The following is an 11,419-nucleotide window of genomic DNA, read 5'->3' on the forward strand; positions in this document are numbered from 1 at the left end:
ACTCCATGATCTCTAAGTCCCTTACTATTCAACTGCCTACAAGATACTTTGACCGGAAAGTCCAAAGTGTCCGTGATAAAGTCATCATTTAAACACCCACTCCCTGCTGCTTTTATTGCATTGCTTGTCTGCATGTCTTTCTCCAGCTACTTCCCAAGGACTCCCCTTCGCCTCTCCCCTCACACAATATGCTATCTCACCCTCTCTTATTCTGTCTCTTTGGCTCCATCCCCACTTCTGTGCAGCACCTCATCTATGGCTCATTTGAGTTTCCACAACTACCTTCCCTGCATCTGTCTTGACCACCTCTGGCCAACAGCCCACACTGTGGCCAGATGGATCTTTATAAAACAAATCAGACCAAAGTGGCACGTCTACTTACAACTCTTAAATGGCATTCCTGACAAAGTACTTTCCCACCAGTCCCATCTTCTCCCTCTGGTCCATCTCTCTACCACCCTCACCCACCCTGAACAACCTGCGGTTTCCTAAAAAGTCTGTGCACCTGCTTTCTGGGCTGCTCCTTCTGGGGCAATGATCTTCCCACAACACTCAACTGGCCAATTCCTCCTCTGGCCTTCTCTGCCTCGCCAACCCATCTTCCCACCTCTCTGTGGAGTTCATGCTCTCTTGCGGACCCCTAGAATCACGGCAGTTATCACAGTGGTCAGAGACTTCCTCGTGCAGTTCCTTGGGCCAGGATTATAACTCTTTGTCTCTGAAGCATCTAGTTCAATATCTGGCAAGTGGTAGATACAATGAATGAATGTTGCTGGATGAGTAAATATGTAGGATGATTCACAAATTCTTACAGAACTATCTGTGGGACACACAAGGACCCAGCTGAAAATAAAGAATCACACAGAGTACAAGTATTTCCAGTATCAACATGCTTTGCTTTCCCATTTAAATTTTTTTTTTTTTATTTCCTAGGTGAGCAATAAATGAGGGTCTAAAATGGAAAGCATGGTGGTAGAAATGGACATTTTATTTTTTATTTAAACATAAAGTTATATTTCCCAACAACCAAAAGTATCAATTGCCAAAGCATTTACGCCACCCCCCTTTATGGCATGTAACACATTTTAATCAATATCATCATTATATCCATATGTAGTATTTTGCATATTGCCTCGTGGCAAAGAGCAAGGGCTCTGAAACCAAGCTAACTGGGCCTGAATCCTGACTCTACCACTTACTAGCTATGTATGATCTTGAGTTGGTTATTTAACCTCCCTTGCTTCAAATGCCCATCTGTAAAATGGGGATTATAAGTGAAACTACTTCATATCATTATTGTTTTTATAATTGAAGTATAGTTGATTTACAGTTTATATTAGTTTCAGGTGTTCATCCCATTATTGCTAAGATTAGAGCTTCAACAGTGCTTGGCACATAGTAAATGCTCAATAAAAGTAGTTATTATGTATTATTTTTATCTCCTCTAGCAGACTAAGCTGAACAGAGAGAACACAGCAGAAGTATTCATTTTCATAATCCTATCTCCCAGTGCCTTGCACACAATAACATACTGGCCAATGTTTGCAGAACAGATGAATATAATAAATTGTTTATAGCAAAAATATGTGCATAACTAAGTATGATGACTAGTACAGACAGAATTGCTCCTGGGGAGGCCTGTGGAAAACAGGGATTATCCAGAACACTAGCAGTTCACCCCGCTCCTGGAGGTCTGGGAGCTCACTTAACTCCACGGAAGATGCAAGGCTCACAGTCACCAACTCAGGGTATCTGTGGGATGGAGGGGACCCAGGTGGGACCGAAGAGCTGGGCAGATGAGGCTCCCTTCCCATGAACACAGCCTGGGGCAAGAAATTTCTCCTCTGGAGTCTGTTTAATTTCCTCTTCCAATTAGAGAAGGCATGACTGTGATTTCTAAAGACCCGCTTAGCCACTTGGGGAGTCTGTAAAATCAGCAGATAAAAATCTTGGCCAACAAAGGTGCTACCAGAGAGCCACATCAAAGTCAGCACAGGAGCCATCAGATCACTGTATTACAGGAAATTACTGAGTGGGAACTGGCCACTAGAACAGACAAAAAGCAAGGTTTGGAGAAACGTTTAAAATGAGAAGGTCTGAATGTATGAGATCAAAAGTACAAGACAATGATGGGTATAGGCTCTAGGTTTCCATTTAATTCTCATCAGCCTACAAACCCCTTGAGGGCAACGACTGTGCCTTGCTGAGCGGCAGTATATGGCAAAGCTGTTGGCCCAAAATACATTTCTTCTTGAACTTCTTTCTGGTCACATGGCTTAACTATATTTCCCAGGCTCCCTTACAGTTAAATGTGGCCATATAACTAGCCCTCAAGTAAAGTATGTAAGTAGAAGTGATGGGTGTCATTTCCAGGCCTAGGCATTTAAAAAGTCGGTACATCCCCTCTATTCCCTCTTTTGTCCTTCTGCCAGCTGAAAGCAGGTTACAATGGAGTGCTATGGGATGGGAGAACTTGGGGTCCAGAATCACTGCATGGAAGAAAGCCACCCACTGATCAGAAATACCCATTTTGAATTATTACATGAGGAATAATAAACGTCTATTGCTTTTGAGGCCATATATTTTTGCAGGCCTATTTGTTACAGCTGCTAACATTAGCCTAATTAATCCAGGTGCTTAGCACATACCAAAGACCTAGCTCACATCTGTTGAAACAAGATAAATAAGACCAGGTTCCTTCTTCCAATGTGCTGCTCAAACTAATGCTGGAAATAGACACATGCCAGCTGCTGAGGTATGAAAACAAAACTGGACAGACACATGGTGATTTGTTTGAAGGTGAAAAGATGGAGAAAGCATCCCAGAGTAGAAGACTTTTGAGCTGGGCTCTAGGTTTAACAGGACCCAAGCAAATCAGGTGGGGTTGGAGATTCCAGACCCAGGAGAAAGCATAGAATAAAACTGCAGAAAGCAGAGTATGCGTTTGTTCACATTCAACCTCATCATTCTCTTGAACTCGGTCAACAGAGCGCGAGTTTATTGTGCACTGACTTTCTTTCCTGGGTCTGGCATCAGACAAACAAACCATTGTTGTTGTGTTCTTTTTTTACAGTATGCTCATTAAGCCTTTTGCTTTTTTTTAATATAAAAAGTTCCAAGATGGATGTCCTTAGAAAGTGCAGAAGTAAATGTTTAATGAACCATAACAACTCTTTCCTAATAAAATTCTTGAAGAACATGAGACAGTTCTATTATTTATAATAGTCAAAGAGCCATGCTCTTAGGAATCAATGGGTTCAACCTAAGTTTTGACATTATTAAGGATGTAATAGTCACTGGCTTACAAAATGGAACACTAAGCCCCCAGATTTACATTTATATTTCCTCTTTAAGAGGAACATCAGCAGATGGTTTAAGAGATCAGTCAAAAGATTCTCTACATCCTTCGATCATAGCTAAGTGCCTCCAAAACCTGAGATAGTTAACAAAACCACTTCCTCCAAAAATCTGTGAGTCCCTTCTTCTGAAAGCACAGTACCCATGGGGCAGGGACTCGGGAGAAGGAGCACAAAGGGTGGAAAGTATTACAGTCAACTTGGTGCTGAGAGGAAGGATGTGGGTGGGCGTCTGAAGGCTACCCTGAAGCAGGGAAGAGACACAGTCGCCAGTGGTCTTCCAAATACCAATTTAATGCGGTGTTAGCAATGTCCCCAGGAGCTTGTTTAAATATAAGGGTAAAACAATTACTGGGCAGACAAGACTTCATTTCAAAAGACTTCAGTACTCCTTAGACTTGAGAGAAGAAGCAAGTTAGGCTGCCTCACTCCTAGCAAACATCAATTTAACTCTCTTTCAGAAACAAAAGTCTTCTTCCCCCATACCAATTTATCCTACCCCCTACGATGAAAGGGGGTTAAAACTGGGTGGCGGAGGGTGCTACCTTGAAAGTAAAGCAACTCTTCAGACAGCTGAAATCATTTCCCCCTTAAATCTAAGAAATACTGCAGCTGCCAGTCAACACTACCGGTCCATGAATACAGCAAAATGCCAGCACCTGCCACCCTGCAACTGGGGCCTTTTATTTTTTGGTAAATGTGGCAGGAAAGACTCTCAGAGAGAAGATCAACTGCTTTATCTGAGAAAAAGGGAAGCCCCAGGGAAGAGAAACAAGAAGCATCGCGCCCATCCTTGGGTACTTTGTGCGTCTCCTCTCTGTGCACTGAAAGGACTCTTTGTGTCACACACACACACACACACACACACACACACACACACACACACACAGCCGGCGAGTCTGTGTGATTTACTGGGGGGAGGAGGGGCAAGAAGGGTGATTTTATTATCTCTCTTCTCACTCAGTCCCAGCAAATCTCTGCCTGGGCCCAAGCTCGGTGGCCTCTTTCTGGCTCAGTCCCCTCCGCCTGTGGGCGCAGATAAGAGAGGGGAGGCGACCAAACAAAAACAGTCATCGATCTAAGGAAGTCGAGAGGAAATCCAGCGAGCAGGGAAGGGAGGAGAAAGGAGCCTAAGGGAGCAGGAGGAGTGCGGGGGTCAGAGGAAGAGGAGCTACGGCTCCAGCACGGGGGACTGGGGACGGGTGGGTGGTGGCACAGGAAGAGTGGAGGGGAGGATGGGGGAAGTGCAAGGGACGTGCCAGAAATAGGCAGGAGGATGCGATGGGGAAGGCGACGGCCCCAAGAGGAGGAGGCCGAGAGGTGGAGGAGTGGGGCAGGGGTGGAGTGGGGTGGGGAGGGAAGCAGCACTGGGCTTCAATTATTAAGTGATTACATCATCCCTGACATTAAAACAACACACACAGCCCGGGTCCCCGCAGGGGGCCCCGAAAAGAGGGCGGGGGCGGAGTCTGGGCCAGCCTAGCCCCCAAGCCAATTCCTATTCACAGCCGGCGCCCGCGAGGAAATGCGCCCGCCATCCCTGCGCTACCTCGGGGCCGCACCCCGCAGAGGTGTCCTCTGGCGCGACCACCGGAAGACTCCGAGCGGGGCCAACTCCCCGGCAGCCCAGCGGGGCGCCCGGGAGACGGCGGTGGCCCAGAGACTGCAGCGCTGGGCCCCACGGCGGGGGCGGCGCTGCGCGGGGGCGCCGGCGGCCGGCGTCTCCGCAGCATCCCCGCAGCCCCGCGGCGCATCCCCGGCCGCTTACCTGCGCTGCGCTCAGGCTCCGCAGCCCATTCACATGGTCCTCTCCCCGCCCTCCTCCGGCGCGGCCGAAGCGGCTCCGGTGGTTCCTCGGCGGGCCCAGGAGCCGGTGGGCCTTCTGAGAGTGCCCAGGGGGCGGCGCCGGGTGTCCCCGGCCCGGCGGCCGGATCCCTCCCAGGCGCGGGCGGCGGCTTTGTGTGAGCCCGGGGAGCCCTCGGTGCTCGGCTTGAAGCGCCGCGCGCCCGGACGGCGGTGGGCGCGCGGCTCCGAGTGCAGCCTCTCCTCTGCTCCCGCGGCCGGTCGGCGGTCGGGTCTCGACGGCCTTCGGCTCGCGGCGACCCCTCCTCCTCTCCCGCGGCAGCCCCCTCCCCGCCGGCTCCGCTCCTGACAGATGGCGCAACTGCAACTACGCGCAGCCGCTACCGCGGCTGCTCACAGCTACTCGCGTTGATGCTCCAGCCCCTCAAGCCCCAGCGGGGAGCGAGGAGGGGGCGGGCCGCACAGCGAGAGTGGCAGGCTTCGCTGCCCTATCAACGGGCCCCTCGGGCGTTTGGGGGCGGGGGCGGGGCGGTGATGGGTGGGGCCAACAAGTGGGTGGAGCTCTTCTGTAAAGTCGGGCATCCTGGCTTGCTTGCCGTGTAAGGTGTGAGAAGGGAATGCGAGATTGCAGGAGTTGTGTGTGTGTGTTTTTAAGGTTTATGTGGACTTGGGATAGTGGGTTAGGGTGAGGAAAGAACAAAGTGTGAGCTGCAGTTTCTGCTTTGCGGAAGATTGCAGCCGCCACTGCAGAAAGGCATCTGCCATTCCCTCAAAACCATGGGAACCTGCCTCGAGAAAGGGCTATCTTGCCTTTCTAGTGTCTTTTCATTTGAAGGTGGGAGAATAAACTGGAAAAGTGTTAGGGTGATGAAATTGTTTTCTCCGGTCAAACCGAAGAGTGCGGAGTATATTACATATATATATATGTATGTATGTGTATATATATATATATATATATATATATATATATATATATATATATATCTCCAAGCAAAAGTCTGCAGGAAGTATTACGGAAATGGGGGTAGGGGGTGGAGAGGGCAGGCGGCGACTGAGAAATCTGCAATCACAGAGTAGAGGTTTATTTGCATAGTATTTTCCAAAATCATGTTTAATTGTAGCCATTGGTTGTCTTTGGTTTCTCATGACATTCAGCCTTCCCATGTTGTTTTCCCTTCTCTAAATCTGAGCTTTTGCTCAGATTTTCCTTGATGAAATAATAGCTGGTTTAGTATACAGTTGAGAGCGCATCAGTCTTTATTTCCTATTCAGCTTTTCTATAGCAGGATGTAACTTCATTTTAGAAAAAAAAAAACTTCAGCTTCCTGATTTTCTTTATAGGTAATTCCTGTTTACTGAAAGTTCCACTTTAAGGCATACTCGGATTCATTCTCCTTGATGATTTTGTCAAGAACCCTACCCTGCCCCCTCAGCAAAATCTAATGTTCTGAGAAATATAAGTGAATTGGCTTCTGCTTCTATGCTCAAAATCTATAATATTACCTTTCCTGCCCACTGAGTTTTTAACTGTAGTTTTAAAATGGCAGTCACTTTTTTCTTTTTGGTATACGTTACTGGTTTTTTTTTTTTTTTTTTTTTTTAGCTAAGAGAGATATTTATATAGAAACTTTCCCCTTGAGAAATCTGTGTAATATTAGTTTTTTGTTAATTAATCTTTTTGGAGTATAGTTGATATACAATGTTGTGTTAGTTTCTGTTGTACAGCAAAGTGCACCAGTTATACATATACATATATCCACTTTCTTTTTAGATTTTACTCCCGTATAGGTTGTCACAGAGTATTGAGTAGAGTTCCCTGTGCTATGTACACAGTACTTTTAAAAGTTGCTAATATTTATTAATCCCCGTTTTATGGGTGAGGAAACTGAGGACAAGAGAAATTAATAACTAAACTCAAGGTGATTGTCTAGGGTGGTTACTGGCGTTTTTTTTCTTCTTTAAATAAAATGTTAAATGAAATCTTGTTTAAATTATGTGTTGATGATTCATTCCATAGTCCCAAGAAATGGAACCACAACTAGGACTAGAAGATTTCCATACAAGAGAATGCAAACTTTATCTAGCCAAGAATTGTTTATCTCAAGAGAATGGGCTCCTCTTCATCAGTACTAGCCTGCCATGGCTGTCCTAGGTTTATTTGGATTGGGATGAAGAGGCAATTGTCTAGAGCAATGATTCTCAAACCTTAGCTTGTATCAGAATTACCAGAAGGGACTTGTTAAAACACAGATTGGTGGCCTCCACCCCCAGAGGGTCTGATTCAGTAGATTTGGAATGGAGCCCAAGAATGTGCACTTCTAACAGTTCCCAGGGGTTGCTGATGCTCCTGGTCTGGGTACCAGACTTTGAGAACCACTGGTCTAGAACCAGGCCATCCAGTGTGGTAATCACTAGCCACACATGGCTATTAAGTACTTGAAATGTACTTGAGTATTTGAAATGTGGCTAGGGCAAATTTAAATGTGCTGTAAAGGTAAAAGATACTGGAGTTCAAAGATTTAGCATTAAAAACAGAAATGTAAAACATCTAATTGAGTTTTATATTAAGTACATGTTAAGATGTTAATAGTCTGGATGTATTGTGCTAAATAAAATATATTATTAAAGTTAATTTCACATATTTCTTTTAACCTTTTAAGGTATCTATTAGAGAATTTAAAACAGCATATGTGGCTCACATTATATTTCTACTGGACAGCACTGGTCTAGGTTGTTTCTGATTCCAGCTCCACAGTGCACACTGCTGAGAGCACCTTGGTGGGGCAAATCACTAATCTTTTCTGGTCCTTAGTGTTTGGGGATATATTAAAACTCATCTGACGCATTCTACGTGTTTGAAGACTAAATGGACATGGAAGCGTACCTTCCTCCTTTTTAAAGATAAAGTGTCATGTACTCTCCGAAAAACCAGGTGCAATTCCACGTGAGATTCAATTTATCTCACATAAAATCTGGAGTAGGTGGTGTGAGGCATCTCATTGTTTATGGTTTCTTCAAGAGGAGTCACTTTTTAGCATCTGTAACTCTAAAAGCTTCTTGATCTAACTAGTGGACAAAAAGAAGAGACAATGCAATTAAAATGACAGATTAACCTGCTCCCATCAAGACTTCATCCTGTTTTTGTAATTCTTTCCTTGCCTACCTTTTTATCTATTGCCCTTCTTAAATGTGTATTTAAATGGATTTGGCCTCCTAGGAGGATTAGCTAATGGTCTGAACAAGTATACAGAGTACTGTGAAAGAATTGGATGCTATTCCCCATTTTGATCTACTGTGCTGGTGTCTACACAGACCTTGATTAAAGATCCATGACACTGTCCCTAGCCTTCCAGAGATAAGTCGTATTGTCCTCTACGCCCCCAGTTCTGTCTTCTTATGGACAGCTTTTAATATACAAACTAGAATGTACGCATTGTTCTAGAAATTCTCTCTTTTTTTTTTTTTTTTTTTCTGTACGTGGGCCTCTTACTGTTGTGGCCTCTCCCGTTGCGGAGCGCAGGCTCAGTGGCCATGGCTCACGGGCCTAGCCGCTCCGCGCGGCATGTGGGATCTTCCCGGACTGGGGCACGAACCCGCGTCCCCTGCATCGGTAGGCAGACTCCCAACCACTGCGCCACCAGGGAAGCCCTAGAAATTCTTTTTGATTTGACTGGTACTGCTTCTTTTTCTTTTTCTATTTCTTTCACCTTAAATTTTCCTATTTCTATCTGGGCTTTATTTTGTCTCGGCTGAATTTCTTATTCTCTTACTTTTAAAGTAAGATTTTCCTCATTTTTAATTTTACTAGTTAAAATATTTTCTTGCTTTATAATTACATTTCAGTTTTAATCTTCTCTTAAATGTTAACAACAACACATATAGCAAGGGTAAGAATCCTTAATATAGAGTGCTGACAAATCAACAAGAAAGTAAAGATGAACACTTTAATTGAAAACACATGAAAAGGAAATGCCTCTCCCCCCGACAAATGGCCAGTAAACATGAAAGAGATTTAACACTACCTGTAACCAAAGCAATGCAAAGTATAGTTTTCTCAACTACCTAGTTGGCCAAAGACATAAAAGGATGTAGGGAAATGGGTACCCACACTGCTAGTGGGAGTGTTAAGTGGTATATCATTTACAGAGGACAACTTAGTAACATTTATGAAAAGCCCTTTAAAAAGTATATACCTTAAGTCCATTCTCTACGTCTGTGTCTCTATTCCTGTCCTGCCTCTAGGTTCTTCAGAACCATTTTTTATTTTTGTTTTTAGATTCCATATATATGTGTTAGCATACTGTATTTGTTTTTTTCTTTCTGACATACTTCATTTAAGGACACGGGGAGGGGGAAGGGTAAGCTGAGACGAAGTGAGAGAGTGACATGGACATATATACACTACCAAATGTAAAATAGATAGCTAGTAGGAAGCAGCTGCATACCACTGGGAGATCAGCTCAGAGCTTTGTGACCACCTAGAGGGGTGGGATAGAGAGGGTGGGAGAGAGACGCAAGAGGGAGGGGATATGGGGATATATGTATACGTATAGCTGATTCACTTTGTGATACAGCAGAAACTAATGCACCATTGTAAAGCAATTATACACCAGTAAAGATGTTAAGAAAAAAAAAAAAAATCTATCTTTGACCTAGCAATTCTACTTCTGGGAAAGAATGGAACAAGTTTGCAAAGATATACCTGTGGTGCAAGTAACTGGAACACTGTTTATAATAGTGAAAAATTGAGAAAAGTTTGTTAATAAGGGATTTGGTGTGTAAACTATGCTATGTAATAGAACACTACACAGCCATAAAAATGATGATGCCATTTATTTATGTAGAAAGATTTTTGCAATAAAGTGTTAAGAGAAAAAACTGAACAACAAATTAGTATGCATGTATGTGTACATATATATGTATGCTTATACATATACTTTCCAATATTTTAAAATTTATCTACATAGGTAAATTTTCATAGAAAGAAAAGTATGCAAATATATACATAAAAATGTTAACAGTGATTTTCTCCAAGTTATCAGATTATAGGTTATCTTTGTTTTTTTATCTTTTCTAATTTTCTGAACTTTTTGCATTGGGCACTTATTATTTGTCAACAGAAGAAACTAAAAATAAAACTTTAAAAACTTTTTTCTTTCTTTGCTACTATAATTTTCCCTTTTCTCTTCCTCCTCTTCTCTGCTCTTCTTCCTCCCTTTTGAAGAATTCTTGCCACAGAGGTGGTATCTAGGAGATTCTTCCTGACAGGGCTGGGAGGGTTGGAGGCTTTCTGCTCCCATCTGCCCACAACTACTGTTCTAGCTGCTGGTGAGCCTCTTGAGACTTGTAAAAATGATTCTCAAAAAACTTAACTTTGAAAGCAGGAGACTCCTGGGAAACTGGTCCCAGGGCTAACCTCTCTGTACCCTGACACTTCGTTTACTGTGAAACTCTTGCTTCTGACATCTCATGCCATCAAGTTCTAATAGAAAGAACTACATATTTTAAAATCCACAGGACTTCCCATGGTGCAGTGGTTAAGAATCCACCTGTCAATGCAGGAGACACAGGTTCGATCCCTGGTCCGGGAAGACCCCACATGCCGCGGAGCAACTAAGCCCGTGCACCACAACTACTGAGCCTGTGCTCTAGACCCTGCAAGCCACAACTACTGAGCCCACGTGCCACAACTACTGAAGCCCACGTGCCTAGAGGCCGTGCTCCGCAACAAGAGAAGTCACCGCAATGAGAAGCCCGCGCACCGCAACAAAGAGTAGCCCCCGCTCAATGCAACTAGAGAAAGCCTGCACACAGCAACAAAGACCCAACGTGGCCAAAAATAAATAAATTTTAAAAAATAAAATAAAATCCATGATGTCCAGATCATAGCCAATAGATTTAGGGTATATTGGGTCCACAGCATGCCATGAGCCAGCAGGAGATGGTCCTGGGAAAATCTCATGTGGGAAGGGAAGGACCCTCTGTACTACACGCAGCCTGAGATCAGGAGTGGGTAGGGGCATGTGGTGTTAAACCTTCCTCTGGAAGAGGCCACACCCAACTTCTGAAGCTGGGATTCTGGCACTACTTTCACACTAGCTCTCTTGAAAAATTTTGTCCAAACTGGACAGTTGCTCCTCTTGGTGGGGCCTTCTTGGTATGTGTCTCTCCAGCCCCCTTTCCCTCTTAAAAAGGTGGAGACTAGGCTGAATAAACAAGCATTGTTATGAACAAGGTTTTAGAGCCCAGGTCCACGGACC

General features: G+C 44.3%; 1 protein-coding gene across 3 annotated transcripts in view; it reads right to left on the bottom strand.

Moving 5' to 3' along the window:
- FYN (FYN proto-oncogene, Src family tyrosine kinase) overlaps nt 1-5,577 on the bottom strand; it is a 212,292-nt gene extending 206,715 nt beyond the window's left edge. The window contains exon 1 of one of the 3 annotated variants that reach the window (XM_067011674.1): nt 5,125-5,577. The gene's annotated coding sequence lies outside the window, so the exon portion shown is untranslated. The remainder of the gene's footprint in view (nt 1-5,124) is intronic. The other 2 variants (XM_059083616.2, XM_059083617.2) reach the window with 2 other exon arrangements.
- Between the last annotated feature and the right edge of the window lie 5,842 nt (nt 5,578-11,419).

Source organism: Kogia breviceps, chromosome 13 (assembly GCF_026419965.1).
Source record: "Kogia breviceps isolate mKogBre1 chromosome 13, mKogBre1 haplotype 1, whole genome shotgun sequence".
NCBI lineage: Eukaryota > Metazoa > Chordata > Mammalia > Artiodactyla > Physeteridae > Kogia > Kogia breviceps.